At 38.7% G+C, this 15914-nt stretch overlaps 1 long non-coding RNA gene across 8 annotated transcripts in view; it reads left to right on the top strand.

Annotated features, from left to right (window-relative positions):
• LOC105615111 (uncharacterized) overlaps positions 1-12863 on the top strand; it is a 95401-nt gene extending 82538 nt beyond the window's left edge. For 2 of the 8 annotated variants that reach the window (XR_009596996.1, XR_009597000.1), the window contains 3 exons: positions 170-244; positions 2722-2845; positions 6755-12863. This is a non-coding gene — a long non-coding RNA (uncharacterized LOC105615111). Of the gene's footprint in view, positions 1-169; positions 2846-6754 lie in introns of all 8 variants that reach the window. The other 6 variants (XR_009597001.1, XR_009596992.1, XR_009596995.1 and 3 more) reach the window with 5 other exon arrangements.
• Positions 12864-15914: the final 3051 nt, after the last annotated feature.

The following is a 15914-nucleotide window of genomic DNA, read 5'->3' on the forward strand; positions in this document are numbered from 1 at the left end:
TGTCTTTTATATTTGTGTAGGAAAAGCCGAAATTGTGTGTTTTCATCTTTTCTTATTTTTGGATTGTAGAATTTTGTTAAAGACATAGACTTTATGCAAACACAGAGATTAGAACATTAGAAGGGACTTTATTCTTCATCTAGCCAAACTCTTAATTTTTTTTTCATAGGCATTAAACAAGAAGAAGAAAAAAAAAACCTGTGTACTCTCATTGAATAGCAAAATACATAATGAACATTTGTGAGTAAGTTGTGGGTGACATGAGCTTCTCAGAATATAAAGCCTGGAGTGCATCCGTGATCTTGGCAGAAGTAGAGAGAATTGTTTCATTCAGGTCATGATACAATTATATTTTCAACTACCAATGGCCTCTGCATATGGTTTTCCATATCAGTGAGTTTAGTTTTGGACATAATGAATTTGAACTCTTAACTCGACATGTCTAAAGCCAAACTCATCTCTTCCACACTTGCTACATCTCCTGTTTTCACAAACCAAAAACCCTGGACTCAAATATGACTATCCCATACTTCACCCCAGCATGCAGTCATGTTACCAAATTCTGTCCAGTCTTCCTCCAAACTTCTTTCCAAATCTCATGACCTCTTTATCCCTTCTTACTAGTGTCTTGGTTCAAATTCATGACATCTGCATTTCTCATTGCTGAATTTATCTTCCAGTTTTCAGTAATTTTTCTAGGTCCCACAGGCTTTCTGGTTGAGGCCATGGTTACATTTCCAGCCATGCATCCCATCTCTTCTTCCCTTCTCACCTGAACAACCTGATCTCAGTATATCCTGGTTTTTCATGTGCCTCAGATTTTTATGGTGCTGATTTTTAATTCGTTAATTTTTCTACCTACTTCTATTACTCCTGTTCTCCCAGTTTGACTGCTAAACTTCTACTCCAGCCTTCCAGACTTTGTTTCATTGAATTTTTCCTGAAGATCTTCCCATGTCACCCATCCCTATCCCCAACTAAACTCGAGCATTTCCTCTGAACTCTATAACACTTATACATACTTGTCTAGACTGCTTGCTTACTCTCATTATTTGTTCACGAGTCTGTTTTTCCTTTCAGATTGGGAGCAGGGACCGTGGCTCATTCACAGTTGTGTTTTCTCACCACATTCATTTAGTGCCTGGTATGCCACAGGCGGGGCTTCTCTGGTGGCTCAGACAGTAAAGCGTCTGCCTGCAATGCGGGAGACCCGGGTTCGATTCCTGGGTCGGGAAGATCCCCTGGAGAAGGAAATGGCAATCCACTCCAGCACTCTTGCCTGGAAAATCCTATGGACGGAGAAGCCTGATAGGCTACAGTCCATGGGGCTGCAAACAGTCGGACACGACTGAGCGACTTTACTTCACTCACTATACCATAGGCAGCAAAAACATGTTTCTTTAACAAACGAATGAAGAATGCCTCACTGAATGAAACCCCTGGATGAAAATGAGGCCCGTAGGAAACTCTAGAAGTTGATAAAGTACACATTCATCCTGACCCTATTATGCCTGTTACCCCAGTCATGTGGCTGTACCCAAGAGGAGGAACTTCAGGAAAGCAGCCCTCATCACACCTCAAGTACTGGGCCCTCTTCTTTCTTGCCCTCCATAATTATTGTTACCTTATTGCATTTATCTAGAATGCAAACTGCCTTCAGCTCCCATTGCTAGACTCCAACTTGTCTCAAAGTCTTAGCAATGGTCTTGATTCATTTCCGAATCTCAGTGTTTGCCCTTACAGAACTTATTCTATCTTCTCCATGCTTTTCCAAGGGATTACACCACTGCGTGATCCTTTGACCCCTGGACCATGCCTCAGTGCTGGCCCTCGTGGTCCACATTGCTTTGGGGACTAAAGATAAGGACATTTTAGGCAATGCCAAAATGAGTATCAGTTTAATTTCAAGGGAAAAAAAAAAAAAAAAGGGGAGAGTCATGGGAGAGAGTCCAGAGTGCAACTTGGCCAATTTTATCTAGAAGCATGTCTTTGTTTTAAAGCCACTTATCATAGTCTTGTGTATAGATATCACTTGTATTCACACACACACATTCTTCTGTTCATTTATTCCTTTGAGGACTTACTGAACTCAATCACTATGTTAGGTTCTGGGATAAAATGATATGAGAACAAAGATATTTTCCCTGTTCTTCAGATTGCCCATAATCTGGGAGTAAGAAACAGTGCCATGAATGATAATTATAAATGATAAAATAAATGTGCCAATATAAACCCACTCCAATACTCTTGTCTAGAAAATCCCATGGACAGAGGAGCCTGGTAGGCTGCAGTCCATGGGGTCATAAAGAGTCAGACACGACTGAGCGACTTCACTTTCCCTTTTCACTTTCATGCATTGGAGAAGGAAATGGCAACCCACTCCAGTGTTCTTGCCTGGAGAATCCCAGGGACGGTGGAGCCTGGTGGGCTGCCGTCTATGGGGTTGCACAGAGTTGGACACTACTGAGGCGACTTAGCAGCAGCAGCAGCAGCAAATAATCACAGGGACTTCCCTGGTGGTCCAGTGGTTAAGACTTTGCCTTCCAATGCAGGGGGTACAGTTTCAATCCCTGGTAGGGGAACTAGGATCCCACATGCTTCATGGCCAAAAAATCAAAACATAAAAACAGAAGCAATATTGTAACAAATTCAATAAAGACTAAAAATATTCCACATCAAAAAAATCTTCAAAAAAAACACAACTCTGTGCTTCCAATGCAGGGGGCACAAGTTCAATCCCTGTTCCAGAAATGAAGATCCCATGTTGCTTGGCAGAGACCAAACAAACAAACAAAAAACAGGTTCAATAGCAGCAGAGGAGCGGAGGTCTGCAATCTTAAGCTTGGTAAGCAGTACCTGACTAAACCCTGAAATAATAAATATTTCATGCAATGCTTTCCAATTTCCAATTTTATTTCTTTATGCAATTATACACTCTAAACTCCAACCATATGTGAGACTACTATGGAAAATGTTCATCTGGAATTTTAGGCAATTTTTATTTGGGGGAGGATCATTTTCTCATAATTAAATGTATACCAAATGCTGCTATGGCAGCAGATTGTACATTCTACAGTCTTGTAATCCAAGGTCATGAGGTACATGATTATTTTGAGGGAGGAAATTTGATAGGATACCTTTCTATTAAATATAGTCAACCTTCTACCAGCACTATGCATAATCCCAAATGGCAAATAATCTAAATTTTGTTTCACAGATAATTTAAAAATTGTGCATAGTTAGATTTGGAATGCATTTTTTGCTTTTCTACTTTACCATCTGTCATAGGAGGTATACCCTATAGGTTTCCCCTTTTTAAAGCTGTCAACATTTAAACTTTTAAATTAATGACAGTGTTGATAGGTTTCTGATGGATTATGAGGAAGGAAACTGTCTAAGAGCTAAAATTTGTCTTGCATGATCCCCACATGAATTACCAAACATATATATGTATATATATACGGCTGTTTTGATTGTTCTCGTGTGTGCGTGTCTGGATATATGTAGTCAAGATGTGAACAACTTGCAGAAAAATAACCTCTTACCAAAGAAGTCTACAGTACATGCAATAGCAGTGTTCACAAGTGTGTCTTAGAACCGACCTTTGGGTGGAGTTATATCACTGCCAACGGTTCAGATGTTGTGGTTTATTCTAACACTTACTGTCACTTTGAACGATTAAAGTTGTTTGATCCAACATTAGAAGACTGCATTTCACGAGAATCAAGACAACATATACTCTAGCTGTCTAGGCCAGCAGCATGCGTCAGACCACAGACAGATTGCCAGCCATTTCTTTCCGGTTCCTGTTTTTGTCTGAAAAATGGCAATGTTGGGAATTGAAAAAATAGTTGTAAAAGCCCTTAAATGTGATTCTGTATAATCAAGGTAAAGAAAAGCATACTTTGTTCCGTCCTCAAATATGAAAGTGTATACAGTATTACTTCCTTTCTAAAAGAAATGTAATTATACATGATGAACTGGCACAGTTACTCCCTCTCCCTTCATGTTTTCAGCTTTTATCAGAACAATGCCTCTCCCGCTGTGGATGACAAGCATGCTCTAGTTTCCCTTTGCCGGAGATGCTCTCCTTGGTAACTCACTGCACTGCTACCTCTGTGTCCTCCTTTTAATCTCATGCTCCACCAAATGCAATCTGACCCTGCTCTCAAAACGCTGCTTAATCAAAACTTGCCAATCTCCCAACCCCATTTGCCACTTTCAGGTCATCATTCTATCCACGTTTTTTTGAAGTCTTCAGCATCACTAAGTTAAGCACTCTTCCCGTGACTATTAAACCTCAGGTATCTTTCAGTCCTCTTTTCCCCCTTTCTCTCTGACTTTCAAATTATATTTGTGCTTAGAGCATTTCTCAAGTTCCTGCCTTTGGCACTCTTCTTTCCTTCCTCTATATAATCACTTGACAATCTTATTTTTTCCCACAGCTCTTTTTTTAAACCCTGAAAAGAACTTAGAAGTGATAAATGTGCATTATAACAATACAAAGAACGTAATGGACTATACAGTAGAATATTAGTTGTCTTCCCCCAGACATTTTTTTCTGTATATTTATATCCGTCTATATGTGTGTATGTATGTTACTTTTCTGTCTATAATATATTCATACATATATGTATTTTCATGTCTATTTTGTTATGGAAGTTGAATCATATTAAATATTGTTATACAACTTGCATTTTTTTCTTTACGACAAATCATGAATATCTTTCCTAATTGATGCATCTGTGCTGTGCTTAGTTGCTCAGTCATGTCTGACTTTTTGCAACCCTATGGACTGTAGCCTACCAGGCTCCTCTGTCCATGAGGATTCTCCAGGCAAGAATACTGGAGTGGATTGCCATGACCTCCTCCAGGAGATCTTCCCAACTCAGGGATTGAACTCAGGTCTCCCACATTGCAAGCAGATTCTTTACCATCTGAGCTGCCAGGGAGCCCAACTGATACATATGGAGCTATCTAATCCTTTAAAAGGCTTCAAAATATTTCACAGTATGGAAGTATCATACTTCCGAACTCCATAGGGACATATCCACATGGTTATTCCACCAGCTAATCAAATGCAACAACAGCAAAAATTATAATTGTTGTATTAATAATTACAAAAATTGTATTAACAATTAGAATTGTTAATTGTGTATTTCTAAATTGTATTCCATACTTTGGCCAGTAGTGTCATCCTCCTTCCGAGTGTGTAACTTGAGCACTAGCACTGATATTACCCCTAAATCACAGACATAAATCTCACTGTTTACAGAAACATCCCCCTGGGTATGCCAGAGATGCTTCAGATGCAGCGTACCCCAAATGGACTCTTCATTACGTGGCACAACTCTACCTCAGAGTTGGTTGTTTCACATCCCATGTCACTGAATTTGTCCAGTGGTATTACCTCAATATCTCTTTATTTCATTCTACCTATCCTTCTCTCATCACTCTCTTAGTAGACTTCACAATCTTTCATCCAACCTGCTTTCATCTAATAGACTCTCCCATTACCATTATCTCTTCACACTTACACACCTTCTTTCCCCTCCTGCCAATCCATTCACCAAGTTTTCATCAACATGCTTCCCATCTTCTCTTTTCTGATGGGTAGATCTACAAGCTGATACACAGTTTAATAGCTTAACTGACCCCCATCTACACACAGAATAAAGTTCATGCTCTTTGGCTTGCAATGCAGAGACTTTTATCCCCTGTCCACCTCTCCAATCTCATTTCCCGTTAGTTCCAAGTTCCCTGTTGCAATCTGTGCTTTTGCAAAATGCTCAAACACATATGTACACATACAAACACACACATGGGGGGAGAAGTTTGTTGAGACCTCCACATACTTAAAAAGTTTAATTCTTCTGTGTGAGATAGGCTCTGAACCTCTTTATCTTGAAAACTCCTATTTATTCTTCAAAGTCCTGCTCAACCACCACCACCATTTGCTCAATGGAGTCTTCCCTCATTCTCCCCAGACACAATTACATTTCTTTGTAATTTGTAAACTTTGTTTACACATTATTTTGTAAAATATTGCATATTATTTTATTTGTATATATTATTATCTATTCACTTTATATCACCCCTAGTTTTTTTACAGTAGGGACAAGATATTAATTTACATTTATATATTTAATATCTACCACACTGGGGCACATAGTAAGTACTCAGTAAATTTTTATCAGGGTAAATTATGTAAGGATTTTATTTCTTTGTCTTCCTCAGCATCTACATCCAACCAGATAACATCTCTTTACAATGTCACCTCCTCAGTTATACTGTGTCTGTTTCATCTCTGCTTTCCCACATCCATTTGCGTAGTACAAGAGCCCATCCCCTTTCCTACATGCATTCAGCAGCACCTGTTAAATATGTGTGACCCAGGGAGTATGACATTATGGAAAACATGGTGCCTGGCCTGGAGATGCTTGTGACAACTCAGCAGACAGACAAATAAACCAATCACTGAAGTAACTTCACCACTGGTTTTGCCACCATATTCTTCCTTTAATTTGTGTACCCTTCACAGTTCCATCAGAGTACTCCTCATAAGTCTGAATCATATTACTTTTGAGCGCAAAATCCGGTAGCTCTATATTTATCACAGAGTAAAGATTCACCACTTAGATGAGCATTCAAGACTCTATGCTTTTTCCATCCTACTTCACATCTTTCCTTTCCCCTCCACTTCCTGATTCTGCCTATTCGTCAGAGATTAATTCAAATTATGTCTTTTCCTTAGAAAAAAAAGCCTTTGACTATGTAGATCACAACAAACTGTGGAAAATTCTTCAAGAAATGGGAATACCAGATCATCTGACCTGCCTCCTGAGAAATCTGTATGCAGGTCAAGAAGCAACAGTTAGAACCGGACATGGAACAACAGACTGGTTCCGAATATGGAAAAGAGGTTGTATTGTCACCCTGCTCATTTAACTTATATGCAAAGTATATCATGAGAAATGCCTGACTGGATGAAGCACAAGCTGGAATCAAGATTTCCAGGAGAAATATCAATAACCTCAGATATGCAGATGACACCACCCTCATGGAAGAAAGCAAAGAAGCACTAAAGAGCCTCTTCAAGAAAGTGAAAGAGGAGAGTGAAAAAGTTGGCTTAAAACTCAGCATTCAGAAAACTAAGATCATGGCATCTGGTCCCATCATTTCATGGCAAATAGATGAGGAAACAATGGAAACAGTGACAGACTTTATTTTGGGGGGCTCCAAAATCACAGCAGATGGTGACTGCAGCCATGAAATTAAAAGACACTTATTCCTTGGAAGAAAGACTATGACCAACCTAGACAGAATATTTAAAAGCAAAGACTTTACTTTGGCAACAAAGGTCCATCTAGTTAGAGCTCTGGTTTTTCCAGTAGTCATGTATGGATGTGAGAGCTGGACTGTAACGAAAGCTGAGTGCCAAATAATTGATGCTTTTGAACTGTGGTGTTGGAGAAGACTCTCAAGAGTCTCTTGGACTGCAAGGAGATCCAACCAGTCAATCCTAAAGGAAAATCAATCCTGAATATTCATTGGAAGGATTGATGCTGAAGCTGAAACTCCAATACTTTGGCCACCTGATGTGAAGAACTGACTCATTGGAAAAGACCCTGATGCTGGAAAAGATTGAAGGCAGGAAGAGAAGGGGACGATAGAGGATGAGATTGTTGGAGGGCATCACCGACTCAACGGACATGAGTCTGAACAAGCTTTGGGAGTTGGAGATGGACCGGGAAGCTGGGCGTGCTTGCATTCCATGGGGTCTCAAAGAGTCGGATACGACTGAGTGACTGAACTGACTGATATCTTTTTCATGAAGTCTTCCAGGATCCTTCTAGGAATAATTAGCATGCCACTTCTTCTTTTGTTGCAACATTAATGTGAATCCTTCTTTGTGTTGTAATTATTTATTATCAATCTATCCCCATTATTGAATGGGGCAGTAATAAGATTTGGAAGGCTTTTTCCTTTCTTGCTTCACAAAATTAATACCAACAGAAATGCAATGGGCTTTTGAATTTGAAGCTTATTTCTAATTCAATTTGAAGATTTTTTCACTCTCCTCATTTACACAGTTCTCAGTGATATTTCTGCCTATGAACTTTACAGAATCAAATGCCATGAAGGCAAAATTTATATTTTATAAAGGATAGGATTATTTTATAAGATAAAGTCACACCAAATTTAGCCAATGATCTAGAAAGGATATTATTGCCTAGAGCCACAGTGAAATCACAAAGCAGCAAACCTTCATTAATGAAGAAATTATTGTAGTGTGGCAATCTCAAATGCAAGACAGTATTACAGCAGAGTATATGTATCACACTTGCCAAATGAATTAATATTGCTTACTCTTTTGATTAAGAGATCAAAGATTTTTAATCATGTCTTTGCACATTTTGCATGTGATCTGCTGAATCCAGTAATAAGTGATAACAAACCTCTCCTTTATGTAAATGTTCAGAAGCTTGGCAGTAAGGAAGCTAGGATTAGCTCATGGAGGAATGAAGAGTGCAAATATGTAATCTTTTCACATGCTTGCAGGGAAGGATAATTCTTTCTTTTTTTTTTTTTTCCAGTTGAGAGCCCTTTACTGATACAAAAGTGATTTTATGCTGCTTTTCCATCTTTATTTGATACATTGGCCTACAGGCCAGATTACTGAAAAGAGTCACTGTGAAGCTTAAGTATAAACATGGAGAGCTATGGGTGAATTATATGTTAGAGAAGAGTTTGCTATGCTTACTACAGTTAAAATTAAATGTTATTCATTAAGATACACTACATTTTTCACTATTAGAGATGAAATTTTCTTTCAAGATGTGTTTTATTTAATTAATGTTTTCTTCTATTTCTATTTTATTTAGAGGCAATTCAGCTGTTGTGAGGAAAAGAACTTGGAGTCTGATTAAACTTCAATGTGAATTCTGGCTCTGGCACTTACTAACACTGTTGACTTTGGGCAAAATACTTGTATTCTCTTGACTTGAGTTTCCTCACTTGTGAAGCCTGAAAGGATTGTGAGGATTAAATTAGGTAAAATATGTAAAGCCTCTGGCACAGCACTTGGCCTGTGATAGGCCGTTACAAGTGACAATCACTAGTATTACCATCAGCAGCAGCACTTGGACTGAGTTCCCTAAACGTCATCTTTTTTGTTATTGTGACCTGGGCAATGGGAAAAACCTAGGCTCAGAATCGGAATGTTTAGTTCTGGCTTTGCCTGTGTTACCAATCTTTTAGTGATTTATAGTTTGTTACTCTGTCTAGCACCTATGTCATATTGGGTTGTCATGATTATGTAGATAACATTCCCAAGGTCATTTTAGTTATGTTTTAAGTTGTAAATATAGTTTATGCAGAGTGGAGTGTGGAAGTAATAAGTACCCTTTCCTGCTCATCTAATCCCGCTGCTCAGAGAGGATCACTTCCATCTCTTCTCAAACCATATATGTGCATACATGTTTTTGACCAAAATGAGATCATATATATGACATGTATTCACCATTATATCATACAGTACAGTTTCACTGACCTAAAAGTGTTCTGCGCTCTGCCTGTTCATATCCCTCCCCCCAACCCCTGAAAACCATTAATAACCACTAATCTCACTGTCTCTATATTTTTCCTTTTTCCAGAATATCATACTATTGAAATAATATAGTATGTAATTCTTATAGACTGACTTCTTTCACTTGGAGATATACATTTAAATTTCCTCCATAGCTTTTCAAGGCTTATTAGCTCATTTCCTTTTAGTGCTGAATACTATTCCATTGTTTGATGTACCACAGTTTCTTTATCCATCACCTCCTGAAGGACATCTTGGTTGTTTCCAGGTCTTAACAATGATGGGTAAAGCTGCCATAGACATCTGTGTGGAGGTTTCTGTGTGGATATAACTTTTCAACTCCTTTGGGTAAATACCAAGGAGCTCAATTGCTGGATTATATGGTAAGAATTTATTTAGTTTTATGAGAAACTGTCAAACTATCTTTCAATGTGAATATACTGTCTTGCACCAGCAGCTTTCACCAGGAATAAATGAGAGTTTCTGTTGTTCTGTATCCTCACCAGCGTTTGGTGGTGTTGGTGCTGTGGATTTGGACTGTCCTGATAGGTGCATAGTGGGCCACTAGAATGTTGATTGCAAGGTTTATCATCTAATTTGGGGTTAGTGCTCTGTTATTCAAATTTTCTTTTAAGTCTTTAAGTGGAGCTTTATAATTTTTGCATGTAAATCCTGTCTATTTTTGTGAAATTTCTTTCTGTTTTTTTATATATGTCTACTATCATCAATAACACAATTTCATTTGCATTTTCTAAGTTATCTTTTGTGTCTGACAGTTATTGTTTTTATATATTTCTTTTGTTCTGATTATCTTACTGATCTCCAATTACAGATGAAACGATATAATCAAAATAATAATGAAATCTCTTCCTATGGAAACTTATACTTCTTATCTGTGTGCATTCTTGAGAACTTCTGAGACTACAGACTCTTCTTTCATCCATCTGGCATGAATTCAGCTCCCTCCATTTTAGCTGCCATCCTCAAATCTATGGCTGCATTCCATGCTTCTCTCCAGAACTTGAGACTCATTTATTTATCCATTCAACAAATATTTATTAAGCGGTTATTGTGAACTAGACCCTGTTCCAGATATATCTCTGGGATAGTAAAACAACTAATTCCTAAGAAGGAATGTTCTGCTTAGAATAGCACTGCTGTTTTGTTATTATAATGTTTAAGTTTTGAAAGATAATGCATTTGATTACAAAAAACTTACAGTTTCTCAAATAGTTTATATTTGTAAAATCATGCCCAAACCACATTTAACCAGCATCTTAGAATGTGTTTTGAGGCCCTTACTACTCATTTGATCCTGGAAACATGTGACCCTTTTTCACGTTTCAATTTCAAATTTGTGGTAAAGCACTCTAAAATGTAAATGCTGTTTTATCAAAAGGCTGTATGATGTTAACTGTCATGAAGATTTAATTCAGTGATCACAAATAAATGTGATAAATCTTTTACTTGCATGATTAACCATGAGATTTTAACTTGAAGATTAAATTCTATCTTTTATATTTTTCCACTGGGTTGCTTCGATGGTTCATCTATAGTCAGGTGATTAGCTCAACTTCATAACTCTAACAACATTATTTTAGAAATAGCATTACTAGTGGGAAAAAAGAATCCCAAGAGTTTAGGAAGGAAGAGGTCATCTAAGAAGTTTCTAATAATGGAAAGACAAGTTGTTTATAAGCTACTTTGGTTATTCTGTAAAGAGAAAGAGTCAAAAGACAAAGGTTTAAATTTCAGATCTACAGGGAACATGACTTGGGGGAAAGTTACAGCTTTCCTCTTCAGCTATAAGATGAGAGGAAGTGTATTTGCTCTTCTACTTCAGAGGAATGTCAGGAAAATAAAACATGAAAAACCTTATAATCTCCTTGTTATTGCAGAATGTTAGGAGAGGTCACCAGTTTCAATCTACTTTTCAGTGCGAGAGAGCCCATTTTCAGTTTTTCTGACAGGGAGACAGATATCTAGTCTCTGCTATGTATTACCAAAATCAAAAGTTATAAAGGAAGTACAGTATTAAGAAGGATAATTATTAACGTGTTTGTGCATGCTCAGTCATTTCTGACTCTTTGTGACCCCATGAACTGTAGCCCACCAGACTCCTCTATCCACAGGATTTTCCTGGAAAGAATATTGGAGTCAGTTGCCATTTCTTTCCCCGGGGGATCTTCCCAACCCAGGAACTGAACTGTCTCCTGTATCTCTTACACTGGCAGGCAGATTCTTTACTGCTGAGCCACCAGGGAAGCCCACTTTGACACACACTAATGATAAAAGCTGAAATGGAGGAAATCGTCATATCAGTTATTTCTTTATAATAAGATACTTTAAGGGTTCATGGAATTTTCTAATGTCAATTCCTCTGGAGACAAAGCCAAGTGACATAGAAGATACAAATAATATATTTAAACTGAGTCCTAGTTATTGCATGCTTAGAAATATTTCTTTGCCAAATAAAGAGATTGATTTTTTGATGTTTAAAATAACTCTGTGTTACTTTAGCAAGTATAAAAATTTTCTATTCCAATGTAACTCAGAGAAAAAGTAAAAGGATTTTGAAAACAAAATATTTGCTGTCAGTGGCAGTATCAATACATCAGAGTTTTGCTTTATGTTCTCAAAATGAAAAACAAAACAAAACAAAACAAAACAAAAACCCACCAAACATTCAAAGTACTATCATGTAGAGAAAATGCTTAAAGTACTAAAAGCGTTAATCATGGCAAGGCTCACCTGTTACATATTGACTGAGTCTATCAGAGAAATGGGAGTATTGAACGTGTAGTATTTCCGTCATGGAAACTATTTAAAATGGGAGGCATGAGATTTACAGAAGAAAAAGTTTTTCTTGTTTCAACATCACTAATATCATTCTTCCTGCTGCTGCTGCTTCAGCCGTGTCCGACTCTGTGCAACCCCATGGACGGCAGCCCACCAGGCTCCCCCGTCCCTCGGATTCTCCAGGCAAGAACACTGGAGTGGGTTGCCATTTCCTTCTCCAATGCATGAAAGTGAAAAGTGAACGTGAGGTCACTGAGTTGTGTCCGACTCTCAGCGACCCCATGGACTGCAGCCTATCAGGCTCCTCCGTCCATGGGATTTTCCAGGCAAGAGTACTGGAGTGGGATGCCATTGCCTTCTCCATCATTCTTCCTAGACATCAATCAATAAATAAAATATACAGCATGTTGAATGTAAATGAGTTTTTCATGGTATTTCTCCCACAACTGAATAAAAAAAAAAGGCTGTGTTCCAACTAGGTTGTCTCCTTAAAAACATTTATTTTGTATTCCTTAAAATGCTTTGTGCGAGGAAGATTTGCCTAGTTTAGTAACTTGTTTCTACCTCTCGGCTCATATGAAGTACCCCCCTAGTGCTTTCCTTCCTTTTGGTGACCAAAAGTTCTCAAATACCATCAGTTATTAGTGAATAGAGTCTAAAATATTGTATTTTCTTAAAAGTATGCACATTTTCTTTATAGCATTTACTAAAAACTATCCTGCGTTCTTAGAAAAAAAGTGATGAATCTTTATCAGTTCTTAAAATGGTTTCAGAGAAATAAACTGGAAATTTCTTAACTGCCTGTTTCTTTTCAAGTGAAATACATCCTGTCTGAAACAGAATCAGCAACAAACTAAAAGCAAGAGCTTCAGGATGACTGAATTTAAAACTATTTTACATTGTTTAAAAAAGGTAGTTCTGAACATATCAGATGATGGGCGGCAGTATAATAATAGAAAACCCCCTCAAGGTGCTGTGGTAAGCCACAATAGCTTTTAAAATACCTGTTAAACAGAAAGCTGTGGCTGAGGGTAGTGGTCAGTGTCTGCGGAATTAGAAATTCTTAGAGTTTCAAACAATCAAATCATAGAATTGGTGAGAACCAGTACTTCTATATGGCAACTCAGCTTGTAGAATTTTACAGCTGTATGGTGAACGAAAAATATTTTAATAGCCACTTTAGAGAAATTGTGACTCTATATACTTTGGCAGAAACAGTAGGGAACTTAAATTGCTTGAGGTTTAGTTCCCTTGGTGCTAGCTCTCTAAGAATGAGACAGTGCAGTGACCGTCCTCATTGAGGAGGTCCAGAGCTGATCCCTGTGGATTTGGGAGCAGTTGCTGTTCCCTCACTTCCTTCCAGGCTTCAAGTTGTCACCGACTTATTAGGGTAAAACTTCCTGCATCAGTGGAAGAAGTAGCAGCCTAGCAGAACTGAGGTTTCTTTGGTATGAACCTAATATCAACCAACCAGTGACAGACAAGTATTTTAACAATCACCACTGCAGAGAAAAATAGAGCATGGCAACCATAGGTGGAGAAAAGCTCTGTAGAAAAACACAGGACAGAGTAGAATGGTGTCACCATTTGTTGGGCCCCCTGAGAAACCTGGGTGGGTGACAGTCATGCCTTACTGATACCTCATGACAGCCTTACTCTCCTGATACCCCACATCCAGATATTCACCAGATACTGATACTGGATGTATCCACTTCTTTTTTTCTTTCCGTGCTTTCCCGGCATCAATTCAGCCTCCGTGATAGCTCACCTGGCATTTCACAACAGCTTCCTTGCTGGCTGCCACTGCTTGCTTTATCCAGTCCATTCTCCATATGGCAACTAAAATGATCTTTCTAATACTTTTTCAGTAATTTACCATGGGCGTCAGCCTGAAGTCTGGATTCCTCATGTGGCTGTAAAACCCTTTCTGATCCAAACCTTTCTGCCAAAATATTTCTACAGCTTCATCTCTTCATGAATTTCTGATATTCTGGTTCTCAGAACAAGCGGCGTTCTTACCTCAGGATCTTTGCACATTCGCTGCGTGATCTGCCTCCTGCTTGTCTTCCCAGGTCATCTCATACCACTGTCACGTCTCTCCACATGGGTCTTCAATGCACTGAGCATGTTTTGACTCACAGCTGCCTGTGTTTTATCTAGTTTTAATACTCCTCCCTAGCTATCATGTGACTTCAACATGTTATACTCAATAGTGAGTGGCTCAGTTGTGTCCGACTCTGTGACCCTATGGACTATACAGTCCACGGAATTCTCCAGGCCAGAATACTGGAGTGGGTAGCTGTTCCCTTCTTCAAGGGATCTTCCCCACCCAGGGACTGAACCCAGGTCTCCTGCATGGCAGGTGCTTTCTTTACCAGCTGAGCCACCAGGGAAACCCATTACACTCAATAGCTGTATGGAAAATCAAAATGAGAGAGTTTACACACATACTTTAAGCACATCTTGAAATATAGATTCAAAAGTTAAAAGCTCTGGGCTTCCCTGGTGGCCCAGTGGTTAAGAATCCACCTTGCAATGCAAGAGAAACTGGTTCAATCCCTGGTCCAGGAAGACCCATGCGCTGTGGAGCACCTAAGCCCATGTACCACAGCTACTAAGCCAGTGCCTAAAGCCCATGCTCTGCAACAAGAGAAGTCATCAGTAAGAAGCCCGTGCACCACAATGAAGAGTAGCCCTTGCTCACTGCAACTAAAGAAAGCCCGAGTGCAGCAATAAAGACCCACTGCAACCGAATAGATAAATACATAAATTTTCAAAAAAAGAAAGTTATAAGAAGCCACAGTGGAAAACTGATAGATAGATCAGTGAAAGGGAAGCAATAGCAAGACTCTTCTTGAACTGCTTTTCCACAGCTAAGAGGCTGAGACAGAATCTAGACAGGTTCTTCAGGTAGCGCTAATAGTTGTGAAAAATTTCCAGTTGATGAATTGCCTATACCGTAAGATGCTTAATGGTCCCTGAACTATGGATGCTTCTAGACCGGTGAGGGAAGCAGAGATGTTCACTGCCACTTGGGAGGTCTGTTCAGTAGCAGCCACTGATCACCAAGCTTCTAGCCTGTATCATGTTCCCCTGCATCATCTCCAGACCTGGATTTCTAACCGCATATTGTAAATTACTACTTGGGGGTCCCATGGGTGTCTCAGAAGACTACCTCTGTAGAATAGAATTTGTTATCTTTCCCACAAAATCTGCTGCTTTACCAACATTCTCTCTCCCAGTTAATGGCACCACCATCTGTGCAGATACCAAATAAGAGATTCAAACATTCCTTTTTATCTTACACTGTCACCATCCACATGCAGCTTCTCACCCTCTCCTGTTGATACCACTTTCTTAATTTCTTATTAAGGCTCAAATCCATTTAATTCTTTCTCCTCACCACCTCGCCTTCAATGAAAGCTGCACTTATTTCTGAATTATAGCAGATCCCTAACTGATTTCACTCATTCCAATCTTACCTTATGCTCATTCATTCTCTGTAAGACACTATAGTGATTCTCCA

The sequence above is a fragment of the Ovis aries genome, chromosome 1 (genome assembly GCF_016772045.2).
Source record: "Ovis aries strain OAR_USU_Benz2616 breed Rambouillet chromosome 1, ARS-UI_Ramb_v3.0, whole genome shotgun sequence".
NCBI lineage: Eukaryota > Metazoa > Chordata > Mammalia > Artiodactyla > Bovidae > Ovis > Ovis aries.